The sequence below is a fragment of the Giraffa tippelskirchi genome, chromosome 7 (assembly GCF_054371585.1).
Source record: "Giraffa tippelskirchi isolate mGirTip1 chromosome 7, T2T-mGirTip1v1.2.pri, whole genome shotgun sequence".
In the NCBI taxonomy this organism is placed as follows: domain Eukaryota; kingdom Metazoa; phylum Chordata; class Mammalia; order Artiodactyla; family Giraffidae; genus Giraffa; species Giraffa tippelskirchi.
In genome coordinates this window covers 66,734,023-66,751,715 of record NC_137281.1, presented here as the reverse complement: position 1 = coordinate 66,751,715, position 17,693 = coordinate 66,734,023, and the positions used below count along the sequence as shown (strand labels likewise).

At 39.8% G+C, this 17,693-nt stretch overlaps 1 pseudogene; it reads right to left on the bottom strand.

Annotated features, from left to right (window-relative positions):
- Nucleotides 1–16,313: 16,313 nt before the first annotated feature.
- Nucleotides 16,314–17,234, bottom strand: LOC145512169 (olfactory receptor 4X2-like; annotated as a pseudogene).
- Between the last annotated feature and the right edge of the window lie 459 nt (nt 17,235–17,693).

Genomic DNA, 17,693 nt, shown 5'->3' with positions numbered 1-17,693 from the left:
TTCTCTCTTTGGAAATTGTTAAAGCTGTAAAGAGCAATCTGGAGTGAACTGAGAAGTCACTTAGCAGGTGATTGAATTTCTCAATCTTAGCCTTTTAGGTGAAAACTCTTAAAATTTCTTGCCAAGCCAGTTTTGGAATTGGTTGAGAAAATGTTATGTCTGCATAATTGGCATATATGAACATATAACTCATCATTTTGTTATGCATCATATTGTTTCATCATTACAATGAAACTTAAAAGCAAATTTTATTTTCTCCTTCATAGATGATGAAATTAAATATCAGTGAAATCTCTTCTTATACTTAATATCCCAAGGTTAGCAAGTGGTTAAACAGAATTTGACCACAGCTGTATCTAATTGTCAAATTCACACACTTTTCATTGCATCATTCTATTAGGTTAGAAAACTGCCCAAGTTTCATAATTCTTTCTTTCCTAAGCAGCATCATTTGGCGTGAATAGTGTCTGACTGAGTCAGGAGGGCTGAGTTCTCACCCTAAATCAGCCAAGAGGTAACTGTGAGACTTCTGGAAATTCACTTCACCTTCCTGAGCCATAATATTCTCACTTGTAAAGTGACAGAAACTGAAGGTAAAGAAAGTGTTGTCAAGACATAGAGAACAAACATACGGACATGAAGGGGGTAAAGGGGGGATGGGATAAATTGGGGCATTGGAATTGATATATATACACTACTATGTGTAAAATATATAACTAATGAGAACCTACTGTATAGCACAGGGGGGGAAAAGGTACAATTAGTTTGTAGGACATATATTAAGTTAATGTTAAAAATGCATTACAATATACACTGAGTGCAGACAAATACTGTTTGATTCCACATATATGAGATACCCAGGCTTCCTTGGTGACTCAGATGGTAAAGAATCTGCCTGCAATGTGGGAGACCTAGGTTCGATCCTGGATTGGGAAGATCCCTTGGGGAAGGGAATGGAAACCCACTCCAGTATTCTTGCCTGGGAAATCCCATGGACAGAGGAAGGAGTCTGCAGGCTACAGTCCATGGGGTGCAAAGAGTTGAACACAACTGAGTGACTAAAAGACACTCATATGAGATACCTAAAATAGTCAGATGTATAGAGTCAGAAAGTACATTGGTAGATGCCAGGGGTTGGCGGGCAGGAGGAGGAGGAGGAAAGGGGAATTGATGTTTAACAGAGACAGAGTTTCAGTTTAGGGAGGGGAAAAATTCAAGAAATGGATGATGGTGAGAGCTGCACAACAATGTGAATGTTCTTAGTACCACTGAACCGTACAGTTAAATATGGTTAAAATAGTATGTTTTATATTATGTAACTTTTACCACAAATAAAAAAAAATAAAGTGTTATCAGCCATAACTAACTGAGGTGGTGTTTGGTGTTTAGTCACTCAGTCCTGTCTGACTCTTTGTCACCCCATGGACTGTGTGGCCCTTCAGGCTCCTCTGTTCATGGGATTTCTCAGACAATAACTAACTGTGCCTGTTAGTAAACTGAACTTTTCCCTTGTGTTTGTGAGCCATTGTTTTCATTTTATAATCTCAGCCCAATTTGAGACCTGGGTTTGAATCCCAGTGTTGGTACTTACTAATGGTATGACTTTGAGCAGATTTTTAACCTCTTTATGCCTTGATTTCCTCTTCCTTGTATCTAAAGGGATAAAAATCTGCTTTCACTTTTTTTCCCTAGTTATTATCACAGAAATGAACCTCAAGGATCTCTCTAGTGCAGTTCAGTCCTTCAAGAACCTGGATACCAATCCACTGATTTTGGACTGTGCAACTCCAAAGTTAGTTACTTCAGCAATTACAAGTCTGGAAGAAGGACTTGAAATAGTCTAAATGTACCTTGAAAGATTAGCTATAGGAAATTATAAGGGAACTGTTATATTCAAATTATTTGTAAGCCATGTAAAGCTGGAGTTCATTCACAGCTCCTGAGGTTCACAGTAGGTTTGAAAGGCCCACCTGCAATCATTAAATCCAATAGTACATTCTCTTGGTAGCCAGGAAGAAATGGACCTAGCTACAGTTTAGAAATGAGAGAATTTATCTTCCATGTTCCACTTTCTTGCAGACATATCAACCCAACACACAGGGAAAAACTAACATATTGGGACCAGCGCTCCAAACACGTGTTGTAGTCTTCTGGTTATATTACAGGTCATGAGGAGACACATTATAGGGAACCCATCAACTCAGGAAAGCTATAACCTGTGATTGAGGTTTCAAGAAAATTTTGCCTAAATAGAAAGCCTCGCTCACCTAGTCTAAGTTTAGTATCCAAGAACAGTCTGTTTTTGTGGAAAAAAAAAAATGTTCAAATTTACACACAAGGGGGAAAAGTCTTAGTAAAAGGATAGAGGGAAGAGAGGTATTTTCTACAAACAAGAGCCTCTGGGAAGGAGGAGTCAGAGAAAGAATCAAGAAATAGAGATCGTTTTTGGCTTTTTTGTTTGTTTGTTTACAGAGAGTAAGAACAAGCATGTATTGATGTTTAATTGCCACAGGTTAGAAGGAAATGGCAACCTATTTCAGTAATCTTGCCTAGAGAATTTCATGAACAAGGGAGCCTGGCAGGCTACAGTCCATGGGGTTGCAAAGAGTCAGGCATGACTGAGCAACTATCACTCATTCCGCAGTAAATTCTTTACACGCATCATCTCACTCAACCTCCACAATAATCCTTAAGATGCATGTGCCATCTTTATAATGAAGAATCCATGTCAAAGGCAATTGACATGCTCAAGCTTACTTCTAATGACCAGTAAGTAGCCCAGTCTGGATTTTAATTGAAGCTATCTATTTGAATACACATCAGGGGTTTGAAACGGAATGTCTCTGAAGTATTAAATGGTCAATTATGATCAACTGGAAATAGCAATAGTTTCTGCCAAAATGAGCAGATTCTCACTCTGGGTAAAAAGATTTACAGGCTAAAACATCACTAACCAGAAGATTCATAGCTGGGGCCCAGAACTTAAAAATGTATTACATTGAGGATTTCAAATAGGTCCAAAGACCAGCCTGTCCTCTTTCAAAAACTGAAATAGAGAAGTATCAGCCCTTTTATATTTTGTTATAATAAAGACTGAGACATAGGGTCAAAAAGAACAAAATTTTAAAAGCTCAAAATTTAAAATTCAGGGCTTTCTGGTGGCTCAGTGGTGGAGAATCTGCCTGCCAATGCAGACAGATAGGGTTGGGTTCGATCCCCAACCCAGGAAGATACCATGTGCCACGGAGTGGCTACACCCATGCAATCCAAATATTGGGCCTATGCTCTGGAGCCCAGGAACTGCAACTACTGAGCCTACACCCTGGAGCCTGTGCTCCGATACAGGAGAGGCCACCACAATGGGAGGCCTGCTCACAGCAGCTAGGGATTAGCCTGTGCAGCAACAAAGACTCAGCACAGCCAAAAATTAAAAAAAAAAAAAAAATTAAAAAAAAAAACACCTTAATTCCTTTAAAAAAAAATTACTCTGGCATTCTAATGGACATGAGTGAGCCAATGAATATTTTCATTCAAAAAGGAAAAAAAAAAAAATACAGTATTAAGCCAGCAAAGGAACACTTTAGGCTATTCTAAAATCCCTGACAGTGGTCTTAGCAACCCCAGTCCCTTTTGGATCAGCTTTCATACTGACGGGGTTCCACATCTTAGTGGATGAACACTAACACATCCTAGAATTCATCATATCAAATTAAAATAGAGCTGAGACATGGGAAGAGCCTTAGATTCATTTACTCATTCATTCATTCGACAGGTATCATTTTATGTATTGGGCTAATTGATGGGGAAGCAGCAGAGGAAATCAGCTTGATTCCTCTTCTCGCAGAGAGCATGGTATTCAGTGCTGTGACAGACATTTGCCCAAGGATTATATGAGCATGAGGATGAGTCCCACCCCAACCTGGAGGCAAAAAGTGGGAAAACCAAATTACTCACAAGTGCTAAACATAGTTCCCTCAGCACTAAGCACTCTCAGCTTCTCACTGCACAGATATACTCAACTCTCACCTGGGAATCTTGCCACTGCCAACCTATGGCTCCTGTATGACACCCCCGCAAGTTTCCCATCTGTTTCCCTATGTTCCACAGTTCTTCCACCCATCCAGCTCTCCTAATCATGGGACCCGTTTACTTCAAGTTCTGCAATGCCTTCCTCTATAACTAAGCTCCAATCTCTGATATCCAAGTTGTTGATTAGGGTCCATAAATTTCAACACACTGATTGTAATTGACACTCCCAGCCTCATCCATAATTGTGAGAGTCATAAACAAAGAAAGTCAAAAGAACTTTTTTTTACAGAATGCTGCAGAATTCCAGAAGAAGGTGCTATGGAACTGCCAGGTAAACTCACTGATCCTCACAGATAAGGGTAGCTGAAAATATATTTTAAAGAGAAGCTGAATCTCTTTCAGAAAGAGCTTAAGAAATTTTGTATTATCTGTCTTCTTGTATCCTTATAATGAAGTAATGGCAGAGGAGAGGTAGAGAAATCCTGCAAAATAAATTTATAACAATTCTGAATGGGTGTGGGACTCACTACACTGGACTGTGCTGTTCTACACAGGGTTCTGATGACAAGTTCTTAATATTATTAGATCCTCAGATCCTGAAACAGCCATTAAACCATGGAGGTCCCAGTTCTGCCACTCAGCCAGTTTGAGCCTCAATTTCTTCATTTTTAAAATAGGGATGCCAATAATTATTCTCTACCTGCCCTGGATAAGATCAGATTTTAAAAAAAAATGGGCAGATTGTAGACACTGCAAAGCTTTAGGAAAAGAAGTTGTTGATTATTATTACTTACATGTTATTATTTTTCTCAATTCAAACCCTAAAAGCAGGCATACAATAGGATTTTGAAAGCTTTAATCAAAATTTAGAAAAGTGAACTTAGGTTCATTATAGACTACCAAATGAGTTATGTCATTGTCTGTTTCCATTGGAAATGATAGGAACTTTGAATTTAATAGAAAATATATCAACAATGAAGGAAAACTTACTTGTACAGCTAGGTTGAAGAACTTGAATATTGTGCAGTTTATTTTCTTGCTTGAATATTTCTCTAGAAAAAGTCTTGAAGATTAGAAATTTCTGAAATATGAGATGAAATTTTGGATTCTGCCTGTAAGAGTGGTTCCCAGCATCTCTCTTGTGGCAATCACCACAGCACTCAACTCGCTTAAAGCTGGTCGAGCCCTGCTGGCTCACTGGAGTCAGAGTGGGGAAGCGAGAGATGGCCACTCCATGCCTTAGATGATCCCAGTCCTAAAGCCCTGATGTCTGACCTCTTGGATGCAACCACTAAATGTATAACACCAGAATGGGAACGTATACCAGAATGGGAACATCTTAATCTCATTTTCTGAAACAGGAACAATTGAAAGGAACTGACTCCCTCCTCCCAGTCAGCTGGAAGAAGCTGGCAATGAACGAGAAATTTAAACGCTGTAGTCCTGTGAGACCCTGTCTCAGAGACTACCATGTCTACTGAGTATGGACCAGGACCAGCATGTGGAAATACAGAGAAGTGGACAAAGATGGTCACAAGTGCTGAACCTGTGGCCCCAGGTTTCCCAGCCTTCCATGGTCACTCTCTGTTATTAATACTATTCCAATAAAACAGCTAAAACTTCTATCTTCGATTCCTGCAGAAAATGATTCTGGAGCATCTGGGTTTCTGCTCCAGATTTCTCCCTTTAGGCAAAATATTTGACAATTAACCTTCTGTGCTTCAGTTTCCTCACCTGAAAAATGGGGCTAAAATAGTGTTTACTTGGGTAATAACAGCACAGTGACTATAATTAATACATTTATATACTTGAAACTTGCTAAGAGAGCAGATTTTAAATGTTATCACCACACATCAAAAAATGCGGTAAGGAAATGGAAGTGTTAACTGACCTATTGTGGCCATCATTTCACTATACATGCATACATATATATATATATATATATATATATATATATCAAGTCATCACATTGAATACCTTAAACTTGCATGCACTATATGTCAATAATATCTTGATGAAGCTGGAAAAAAAATATGCCTACCTCATAAGGCCTTTATGAGGATAAAATGAGAGTTTATATAAAATGCTTAGAACAATGCCTGGCACATAATAATTACTATGTAAGTATTTTCTATCACTGCTACTATTATTAACACCATCATCATTATTATCTTCAATGTTGCTATTCCCTAACCATGTACACAGGCTTCCCTGGTGGATCCATGGTAAAGAATTTGCCTGCTAGTGCAGGAAATGCAGGTTTGATCCCTGGGTCAGGAAAATCCCCTGGAGAAGGAAATGGCAACCCACTCCACTTTTCTTGCCTGGGAAATCCCAGGGACAAAGGAGCCTACGGGGCTATAGTCCATGGAGCCACAAAGAGTCAGACACGACTGAGCAACTAAACAATAATAACAATGACTATGTGCATCTAACTACTTCTGTGCCACTACAGCAACTGTAGAATATGGATATTTGATTGAATTATGTGACCCAAAGATAGCATAAAGTTAGTTTAGTAATATAAAGGAAATCCCAATGACCTAATGAGGGTGAAATGGGGGCAGGGGGAGGCAGGCTCAAGAGGGAGGGACCTATACTTAAGGCTGATTCACGTTGTTGTATGGCAGAAACGAACAGAACATTGTAAAGCAATTATCCTCCAAATAAAAATAAATAAAATAAAATAAAGGAAATCCTGAGTGCTAATATCAGCCACCAGCACTCTCATCGACCACCAACCACACCATGTCCATCCTAAGGAGTCTTTAGATCAGGTTGCCCCCATCTCTTGAGGCTGCTTCTTCAGGCCCCGTCATATCTGCTGATCTTCTCTTCCCTCTATCCAGAGCCCCACATGTCTCCCTCTAGATCTTAGGAGAGAGAAAAAAAATCAGTTAGCATCCTTACAACTTCTTCACTCAAAATAATCACCGTTTTATTTTACTATTTTATACTTTATTCTGTTACTAATATATTTTATTGGGTACAAATAAACTGAACAGCGCAGCTTAGATCTTCTCTGCTTCAACTTATATTTAGAGATTCAGGTACCTAGATTTATAAAAGTCAAATGATAATGGAAATAATTTTCCTAAAAAAGCAGTAGTACTCACTCCAGATATGAATTTTGTCATCATCTTTATTATGTTGAAAGACTCAAGGATCATTTTTTTTTTAGTGTGAAACTGAAAATCTTCTAAAATATTCCCTTCACCTCCCCCAGTGGCCATAGAACACCTGGAGGCCCTCTTCCTTCTGTGACTTTTTCAGCATCCTCACTCTCAATGGCCTTTAAGGCTTGGCTCTAAACCTTAGCATGCTATCACATGGTGCCACTTGCTTCATGCATTTATCTCTTTCTTCCTCCTGTTGGTCATTTTTTACCCAGAGGGTGCATAAAGAAACTGTAAAAATGAAACTATAAGCAATCCATTATTTTTTCTTGAAATGGTGGGATATAAAATCTAGCAGGGACATTTGAAAGTTTATAAATCTAACTTATCATTTTAAATAATAGAGAAGGATAGCTCAGAAAAGGTAATGAAAGTGGGGGAAATGGTGGAAATTAAGAGATAGGATCCATCTTGGAAAATCTACAGACTTGTCAAAGTCACCACACTGCTCTGACTTTCATCCCATATGCTCATCCTTGCACCCCAGAGGAACTGACACATTTGAGCTGGACATGTACACATGGGGTTTCAGGTTAGGAGGGTCAGATAGGAAAAAAAGTATATTTGCATGGCTTCTGTCCCCATGGCATGGTAAATCTAGTAGGCATAATAACTCATTTGGGGGGATATAATTTGGGATCAGAAAGATTTTTCAGGATTGCAACAATATAACCCAGGGGCATCCTGGAGTTAAACACTGTTAATAGTAAAAATTGTGCTTTCTCTTCTTTGTGCATTCAATTTTGCAAAGGATTTGCTCATCCATTAACACGTTTGTTGATCAGAATATTGTGTATTAATAGAAGGCAGGACAGATGTGATTATCAGCATTCATTTATTCTGTAATACACTGCTGCCTTAGCAACCACTAATTCAGCTCAGAGGTCTAAGGTTCCTCATTTCAGAAACTCCCCCAAGTAAGGGTGTTCTCCACAACTAACACAATAGTTGTGCAGTGTTCACCTTCTGGGCACCAGGTGGCTGGGGGCATTGGGGGAGGTGTACAGAGGGTTAGAGAGATGGTGATCAGTGCCACGCTGAGGGGCAGCACAGCAAGAGTTCTACGCAAGACAACTCCCAGTCTCATGAATAGAGCTCCTCAGAATGGCCCATTCATCCAGCCCTTCCTAGGTGCCCCCGTCCCTACCTCTTCCATTTCTTATTTTACCAAATATATTCATTAGTAACTCTATTATCAGTATTAATTGGCATGGGCTAGAAATGCTTTTATAGTATAAAACAGCCCAAAACCCAGTGGCCTAATCCCAGTAAAAGCTTATTTCTCATTCACACTAAGTCCAATACAGATTTGCAGGCTTTAGTACAGCTCTCCACCAAGCTATGACTTCCAGAAACAGACCCATGGCAATCTGTGATGCCTCTGGTCTCCTGGGGCTTCAGGGCCATCTGCTGGGCCATCTGCACCCAGCTAGCCAGTCATCAAATATAAATAAGGGATCACTGGGGATATTTTATGGACCAAGCCTAAATGGGTACATTTCCACCTGTTAGTAACAAGACCCCATGTGGATATAAGGGTGCCAGGAAAGGCAGGTTGTGTGCCCAGAAGAAAAAGGATGAAGTAATTTGGTAAACATATTCCATTATTCAGACCAGAATTCCTCATTTGCTGCCCTCTATCCTTCCCTTCAGAAAACTAAGATCATGGTATCTGGTCCTATCACTCCATGGTAAATAGGTGGGGAAACAATGGAAACAGTGACAGACTTTATTTTCTTGGGCTCCAGAATCACTGTAGATGGTGACGGCAGCCATGAAATTAAAAGACACTTGCTCCCTGGAAGAAACAATATGACCAACCTAGACAGCATGTTAAAAAGCAGAGATATTACTTTAACAACAAAAGTCTGTATAGTCAAAGCTATGTTTTTTTCCAGTAGTCATGTATAGATGTTAGAGTTGGACTATAAAGAAAGCTGAGCGCCAAAGAATGATGCTTTTGAACTGTGGTGTTGAAAAAGACTCTTGAGAGTCCCTTGGACTGCAAGGAGATCAAACTAGTCAACCCTAAAGAAAATCAATCCTGGATATTCATTGGAAGGACTGATGCTGAAGCTGAAACTCCAATACTTTGGCCACCTAATGTGAAGAACTGACTCCCTGGAAAAGACAATGATGCTGGGAAAGGTTGAAGACAGGAGAAGAGGACGATAGAGGATGAGATGGTTGGATGGCATCACTGACTCAATGGACATGAGTTTGACCAAGCTCCAGGAGTTGGTGATGGATAGGTAAGCCTGGCGTGCTGCAGTCCATGGAACTGCAAAGAGTCAGACAAGACCAAGCAAATGATCTGAATTGAACCGATTCCTCCCCTTTTCCCATCAAAGTCTATTTATTAGTATATTCAAGAAAATTTTGACACTCAACAGACTTTTATAATCTAACTAAAACCAGAGTTCAAATCATTGTAACACACACAAAAAAAGTTTAACTTTTATATTAGCTGCATTCTATTCCATGAATATTTGTCAAGTATAAATTGTTGTCAATACAGTAGATTCCATGCTCTGGACCAGGGATCCACTGTTTATGGTTCTATGATCTTGGGCCAATAACCTAACCTCTCTGTGCCTCAGTCACTCATCTTTGAAATGGAGATTTTTTTTTTTTAAATTCTTATTGGAGTATAGGTGATTCACAATGACATTAGTTTCAGGTACAACAAAAGTGAATCAGTTATACATATACATACATCCATTTTTTCTTGATTCTTTTCCCATATAGGTTATTACAAAGTATTGAGTAGCATTCCCTTTTCTATAGAGTAGGTCTGTATTAGTTTAAAATAAGATTTTTAAAAAAGAGACAGAGATTGACATTAGGAAGCTGGACTTCAAAACTTCTCTTCAGATACAACCATCAATAAACCTGGAAAGCTTCGGTAGTTCTCTCGTGAGCCCATTAGCAACAACAGGAGGATACTGGTGGTTATCACTGGTTCATTGTCAAGGGCAGTTTGGTAGACAGTGGGAACAAAGTAAGTAAAATTCCACAGTACTTTGCTTGAGCCTTTCTTTTATCAACAATCTTTTTTTTACAATAACCAAAAAATAAAATAAAATAAAATGTCAAATGATATTTGTTAACAGCAGAACAGGACTTCCTTGATAGTCCAGTGCTTAAGAATCCAGCTGCCAAGGCAGGGGACATGGGTTCGATCCCTGGTCCAGGAAGATCCCACATGCCACAGAGCAATTAAGCCCATTCGCCACAATTATTGAAGCCCATGCCACCTAGAGCCTGTGCTCTGCAATGAGAAGCCACAGCAATGAGAAGCCTGCTCATCCCAACTAGAGAAAGCCTGCACATAGCAACAAAGACCCAGCACAGCCAAAAATAATTTTTTTTAGTAGCAGAACAGTAAAGAGGATCCTCCCTTATGTGTTATAAAGACTTAGATAAGCTCCAGTTTCTACATCTCCCAGAGATATGAGATCATGATCAAGAGTTGACTGAAGACTGGTAGGAAGAATTGAAATGACTTTGCCATGTACTCACTGAGGTTGGCACAAAGGGCTTACACTTAGCTGAGCCCAATTCAGGTAGAGCTGAAAGAACAGTAAGTAATAATAATGCCAGATCCAGGAATGAGGAAATAATTGTCCTCTCCTGGGACATTCTACCCAGGCTTATTAAGTACCTTCATCTCCAAGAAATTCCCAGCAGAAAATATATGTATTTATTTTGCAGAAAAATTATTCTTTTACCCCTTGCTAAAATTCTGAAAATTGTTTGACCAGATGGTTACATTTAACCACAGAACAGAAAGGAAAAATAACCCCGGAAATAGCGAGCCAGGTCCTTTCATTGAAAGAGAATGCTAGAACCAAAAATAATATAATCATTGGGTATAACCTCCAAAAAGGCTGTAATAGCAGATAAATAACCTAAGCATTATTATTATTTCACACACAAAAAAAATCTACAATGTTTTGTTTTTATTTAGTTTGAAGATTGGTGTAAAGCATGCTTCTTGTTTCTGTCTTGTCTTTTGTAATACTCCAAAAAAAAAAAAAAAAGCTCAACAAAGACATTCTGATGTTCTGATGTAGATGCTTGAAATTGCATAGTTAGTATTTAGGCCATCAAATGAAACCTGCTCTGGGAGGCAGCATTATTTTAAGAAAACCTTAGCACTGGAGACATATTCTGTGAAACTGATTTTCAGTTCTTCCATTCTTTAGCTAAACGACATTGGGCGAGTTACTTGACTCATCAGAAACTCAGTTTCTTCATATTTCAGATGGAGAAAATAACACATGTCACATAGGGTGGCCAAGTAAAACAATGTGCAAGTATTCAGTTCTTGTCATTCAGTAGGTACTTAATAAATATCAGCTATTATTAGATCTCAGTGGTCACATGTTAGAGTCAAGTAGGAGAAGAGTTTACAAGGCCACTGCCATAGGATTTATTTCCAAGGTTCTCTTTTACTTCTATTTATTTCAAAACATTTTTTATTAAATTTCAGCTACAAAGAATCATAAAACAGGATACCTAATGGGCAAGTTGGTCTAGTTTTATATAGTTCACAAGATGAAAATAATAATAATAATAAAGGATTAAGAAGATGATTGAACACTACAAGTCCCATGGCACAATCTGCAGTCATAATAGAAAGACTCAATAGTGACATGATCCTAAGAGATAAGGCAATTTCAGAGCAGGCTGAGTCAACACTGCATGTTCAGGAGAGTTCACCCTGATTTGGCACTCTACGTTTTCTGAGCCATGCCTTCACTCTCATTGAGGAAGTTCTTGCCCTGATTCTCTGGACTTGGACTTTAGAAGGAACAAGGACTTACTGTAGAGCACAGAGAACTCTGCTCAATGTTATGGGGCAGCCTGGATAAGAGGGGAGTTTGGGGGAGAATGGATACATGTATATGTAGGGCTGCCTCACTTTGGTGCACCTGAAACTGTCACAACAGTGTTAAGTCAGCTATACTCCAGTATAAAATAAAGTGCTTTAAAAATCCTTAAAAAAAAAAAAAAAAAGAATCTAGTTTTAAAAAAGAAAGCTCAGCTCTGCTCCCCCTGCTCAGAATAAAGGTCATTTCCTAAAGCCTGCCACTCCATAACCAAGCTGCAGAACCTGGCTATGAACAAATCAAAAAAGACATGTAGACATAATATTTTAGTGTGTATACTTTAGAGTGTTTTTTAAAGTTTCTTAAAGGATTTGACTATCTTTTATAAACATAAATCTTACATGTAAAGCTTATTTTTCAAAAAGAAATGATAGATAATCAGTTACTTTAATTGAAGTCCCACAAGTACCTGTTTGACTGCATCTTGTCCTCTCCTGTTCTGCTTCTTCACCAATCCCTGAGGTTCTTGAAAAACTCTAGGTTCTAACTCATGGTTCACAAACAGCTGGTTCAGAAAAAACAATCGGGGCTTTGGAAGAGTCCTTGACCTGCAGTTTCCTCAACTGCAAAATGAGCATTGTCCCACCTGGGGCAGTGCCCTTCAGATCTAATTTTAGGAAATTGATTAGGGGATACTCAACTCATATTAGTCTTTGACTTCTATTTCCCATTTTCTGAAATGTGTGTCAGTCTCAAGAATGCTGCCTTTTTCAGCATTTGAAAAATTATTCTTGTCCAACATAAGGCATTTTGATCGTATATATTAGCTAACTCTTGCAACTCAGTGATCAGCTTTTACTTTCATGAGAACTAGAGACTGAGCTGAGAGGAGCACCAAGTTTCCTTGGTTTTTCAACTCACCATTTCCAGATCTGGCATCTTAGGCCCTGGTCTTCTGTGGACCCAGGAATACATGTGAACACCATAAGGCAGTTCAGGCTGTATTTTTAAGAAAAACTTTTTATTTACGTTGAAGTGATTTCATAGAAAAACACCTGATGATAACAGAGATTATGAAACCTCAGTTTTGGAGTTCAGAGACTTAGATGTGTTTGTGTTCTGTGATCTTTAAAAAGAAGCAGAAGAAAACACAGAGAGAGCAAGAACTTAGAAATCAGACAGTTCTGGGTTTGAATTCAGCCTTTGGGGGACCTAACTCTATGACCTGGGTCAAGGCACTGATCTCCCAAAGCCTCAGCCTCTTTATCTATGAAGCAGGAGACTCACACCTACATCACCAGAGCATTTTAGGATGAAATGGAGATAAAATATATGAAATATCTTGGATAATAGTAAAATATATACATAATGCATGCTCTTCTCATATACATATATAATGTGTGTGGGTGCTAAGTGACTTCAATCATGTCTGACTTTGTGACCCTATGGACTGAAGCCCGCCAGGATCCTCTGTCTTTGGATTCTCCAGCCAATGTATGTTATCCTCAGAAAATTAAGCAGTAATTATTGATTTGTCTCAAACAATATAATATTGGTTTATTAATTAGATAGCTGAGGTAAAAATACAGATGTAACAACCACTGTTCACTTACAATCTGAAGCACTACTGACTTCTGGAAATTTAATAGACCATATATTTATTAAGTTTTACTATATATCATTAAGAGCAAGGTGTAAAAATGAGTAAGATTCTTACCATATACCCAAGAATTAAAGTCTAGGGGCAGAGTTGGGGCTGGAGGGGTAAGGAAAATAAACACTGAAATTTAGGTAGCAAAGGCTTGAAAAGATTCTAGCTAAGTGCTGTGGGAATTAAAAGTGTTGAATACATTTTTCTCTCTTTTATCATTCTGGGACGCCTAAAATGTGAATGTTGGTATGCTTGATGTTGTCACAGAGTTACGAAAATTATTCTCATTCTTCTAACGTTGTCTTTCTTTGGGCTGCTCTGATTGAGTATTTTCTATTATTCTATCTACTGGATCGCTTATACATTCTTCTGAATCATCTAATCTTCTGTTAATTCCCTTTAGTGTAGTTTTCATTTCATTTATTGTATTTTTCAGCTCTGACGGGTTCTTTCTTACACTTCCTTAATCTTTGTTAAAATTCTCACTGTGCTCAACTGTTCTTTTCCCAAGTTCAGTTATGATTCATTCAGACTTTTTATCAGGTAAATTATTTCCCTGTTTCACTCAGATTTTTTCATGGAGTATTTCCTTGTTCTTTCATTTGAAACTTATCCCTTTGTCTTCTCATTTTGTTTAACTTTCTGTATGAAATTAAGTGAAGTTGTCACCTATGCCAGTCATGAAGGCATGTCCCTTTGAGGAACCAGCCCTGTGCAGTCTGTGTGTGCCCTGTGGCTTGGGGGAGATCTTCCCCTATGTGCAGTGGCCATCACCACCCTATTGGAGGTGGACTCTGGCCCAAGGAGGTGAAGCAGGAGCCCTGAGAGCATCAGGTTTCTCCCAGGTTTGATGGCAGTCTCCACTCTGGTTTGGGACCTGGCTGGGGTGTGAGGTCTTGCAGCTGCACTTCCCAGGTGGTGCTAGTGGTAAAGAACCCATGTGCCAATGTAACAGATAAGAGACATGGTTTCGATCCCTGGGTCAGGAAGACCCCCTGGAGAAGGGCATGGCAATCCCCTCTAGTATTCCTGCTTGGAGAATCCCATGGATAGAAAAGCCAACGGGCTACAGTCCATGGGATCACAAAGAGTTGGGCCCAACTGGAGTGACCTAGCATGCACACACATGTGTACCTTAGTTATTGGATGGGCTGGAGCCCGAACAGTGGGTGCCACACCACTGGGCTTGTCCCACTCCCTCCCAAGTGTGCACAGGAGATGCACACTCCAGGGTTGGAGGTCTCTATCCTACAGATTCCCTCTCTCCCTTCAGGGAGTGTGCACAGTGACAGATGCTCTGGCGGGGGCTATCTCCACTCGGGCGCTAGTACGTGCACCAAAGCGTGTACTGGCAATGGCTGCCTCCTCCCCAGTCAGAAGTGGGAACAGGGACCAAGCTGACTTTGTTCCCTCAAAGTGTGCACCCCTTCACTGGCAATGGCAGCCCCTGCCTTAGTAGGGAGAAGCACCAGAGTAGTAGGGGCTGGAACAGGAGCCCAGTGAGGACCTTGGGACACTGGGGTGATCCTGGTAAGCCTGCGGGAGCAACAGTTTTTAATCTGCTTTTGTGCTGTGACTGGAAGTAAGCAAATGTGTGTGTGTGGTGGTTTCAAGAGCAGAGTCTCTCACAGTCATCCAGTAATCCTCACCGGTTTTCCAGTTAAGAGGCTTGTATTACCAGTATCAGAACCAAAGGGCTGGGGTACCTAAGGTGTAGGTCTAAATTCTCACTCCTCAGGGAGGATTCCAGACCCTGTAACACTCTCTCCTCTCCTGTGTGCCCCCTGGGAAGTATAGGTCCTGACCAGGCAGCTTCTCCTCCATTACTAGCAGACTCCATGTGGATCTTTCTTCACAGCTTTGGTTGTAGAAGAATTCTGCTAATACCCAGGTTGACTGTAGTGAGAGTCACTATATATGCAGTTGTAGTTTTCATATGTTCATGAAGGGAGGTGAGTCAGCATCCTCCTACTCTACCATCTTGATCTCTTTCCTTGCAAACTATTCTTCAGTGGGAGCTTAACTGATATTTTATGATTAAAGAGAGATTATATATTTTTGATAGGAATACTACAGTAATTATGCTGTGTGTCTCTCAGTCTAAATATCATAAATGTGCCTACTAAAAAGAGTGCCTTCCAGGATTCTTGATTGTAAAGTCATATTTATCCTTTTGCAATTAATAAATATCTTGTAGGGAGATGAGGTGAGACTATATAAAATCTTATTTATCATCAAGAAAAAAATTTAATGACTGTTGAATTACAAACATTCTGAGAATTTATTTAGCACCATGCATCAAAAGTTATTACACTTTTTAACAAAGTAAGGTTTCTATAGCAAATAACTGTTTAAAAATCAGTATCATTAAAGATTTCTGTTCAGGAAACTTAGAACATTGTTATTTATATTATAAAACTTCAGAAACAATTTAAACATCTAACAGAAAACTGGCCAATTAAGTAACAGTAAGAGAAAATATATGGTAAGTGATTACAGTGACGTTGATGAAGAATAACTCTAAAATTAACAAGTCCTGGGAACTGTCCTTCATCTCATTCTGCCCCTTCAGTTTGGACAGAGCATCACTTAAACCCAAGGATCAAGACCAAGACTCAACCTCTATCTCTCTTCTACTTTCATTGTTCTGATCCATAACTTCTTCATGGCCTTCTTCTCTTCAGCATTTCTCAGGGAATAGATGACAAGGTTGAGGAGTGGGGTGTAGAACACAGCTACCATCTTGTCCACAGGCAAGGTGGTAGAAGGTCTCAGACAGATGAAGATGCAGGGCCCAAAGAACAAGGTGACCACAGTGATGTGGGACCCACAGGTGGACAGGGCCTTGCACCGACCCTCGGAGCTTTGAGTCCTCACATGGGGCAAGATGGCCACATAGGAGGCTAAGAGGATGATGAAGCTGATCACAGACAGGGTCCCCCCACTGGCAATGATCAGAAGACCAATGAGGAAGGTGTCAGAGCAGGCAAGATTGAGCAGAGGAAATGTGTCACAGAAATAGTGGTCAATTACATTGGGGCCACAGAAGGGCAAGCGGGAGATGAGAAGGATTGGGGATAAGGAATGCACAAAGGCCCCCACTCATGCGATTCCCACCAGGAAGGCACACATCTGCCGGTTCATGATGGTGCTGTAGCTGAAGGGCTTGAATATAGACACGTAGCGGTCATAGGCCATCACAATGAGCAGGAAAATCTCAGTGCCAGCAAAGAAGTGGAGAAAGAAAATTTGTGACATGCAGCCCCAAAGACATATGGCTTTCCTTTCAGTCAGCAGATCTGAGATGAGTTTGGGCATTGTAGTTGAGGCGTAGCATAACTCCACAAGGGACATGTAGCTCAGAAAGAAGTACATGGGGGAACCAAGGCTTCTGCTGGTCATGACAGTGAAGACAATGAAGTAATTCCACAGGAAAATGGCTATATACAGGAGCAGAAATATCACAAAGCAAACTTTCTGCACCTTCTGATTGGGAGAAAGCCCCAAGAAGATAAATTCTGTCACATTGTGTATGTTAGCCATGAAGTCACCCACAGAAAGCGATATTTTGGGTAGGGTGATCTGGAATGACACAATATAAAAGACTCCTACATTAAGTGGGGAATTTACATAACAATCCCTCACATATCTGAGAAGATTGTGAGCTAGATATTGAATGATGAGTAGGAGTTAGTTAGGTAGAAAAGAAGAGCACCCCAAGAAAGCAGAAGAGGAAGTGCAAACTATAAAAATTCAACTGAGCCTGGAGTAAAGTGAAGAATGGCAGCCATAGAGCTGGAGTAGAACCTAGTACCAGTTCATAAAATACTGTTATGGACATTGAGGTTTTACTCAACAGAAAATGGGGAATCATCAAGAATGTTAGTCAGCTGTAAAGTAAAATCATTCTGTGTGTAGAGGTTGGGCCAGGGGACTAGAGGTTGGACTAGGAGAAACCTATTAGGACACTGATTGCCTCACTGGATTATGTAGGGCAGCAAG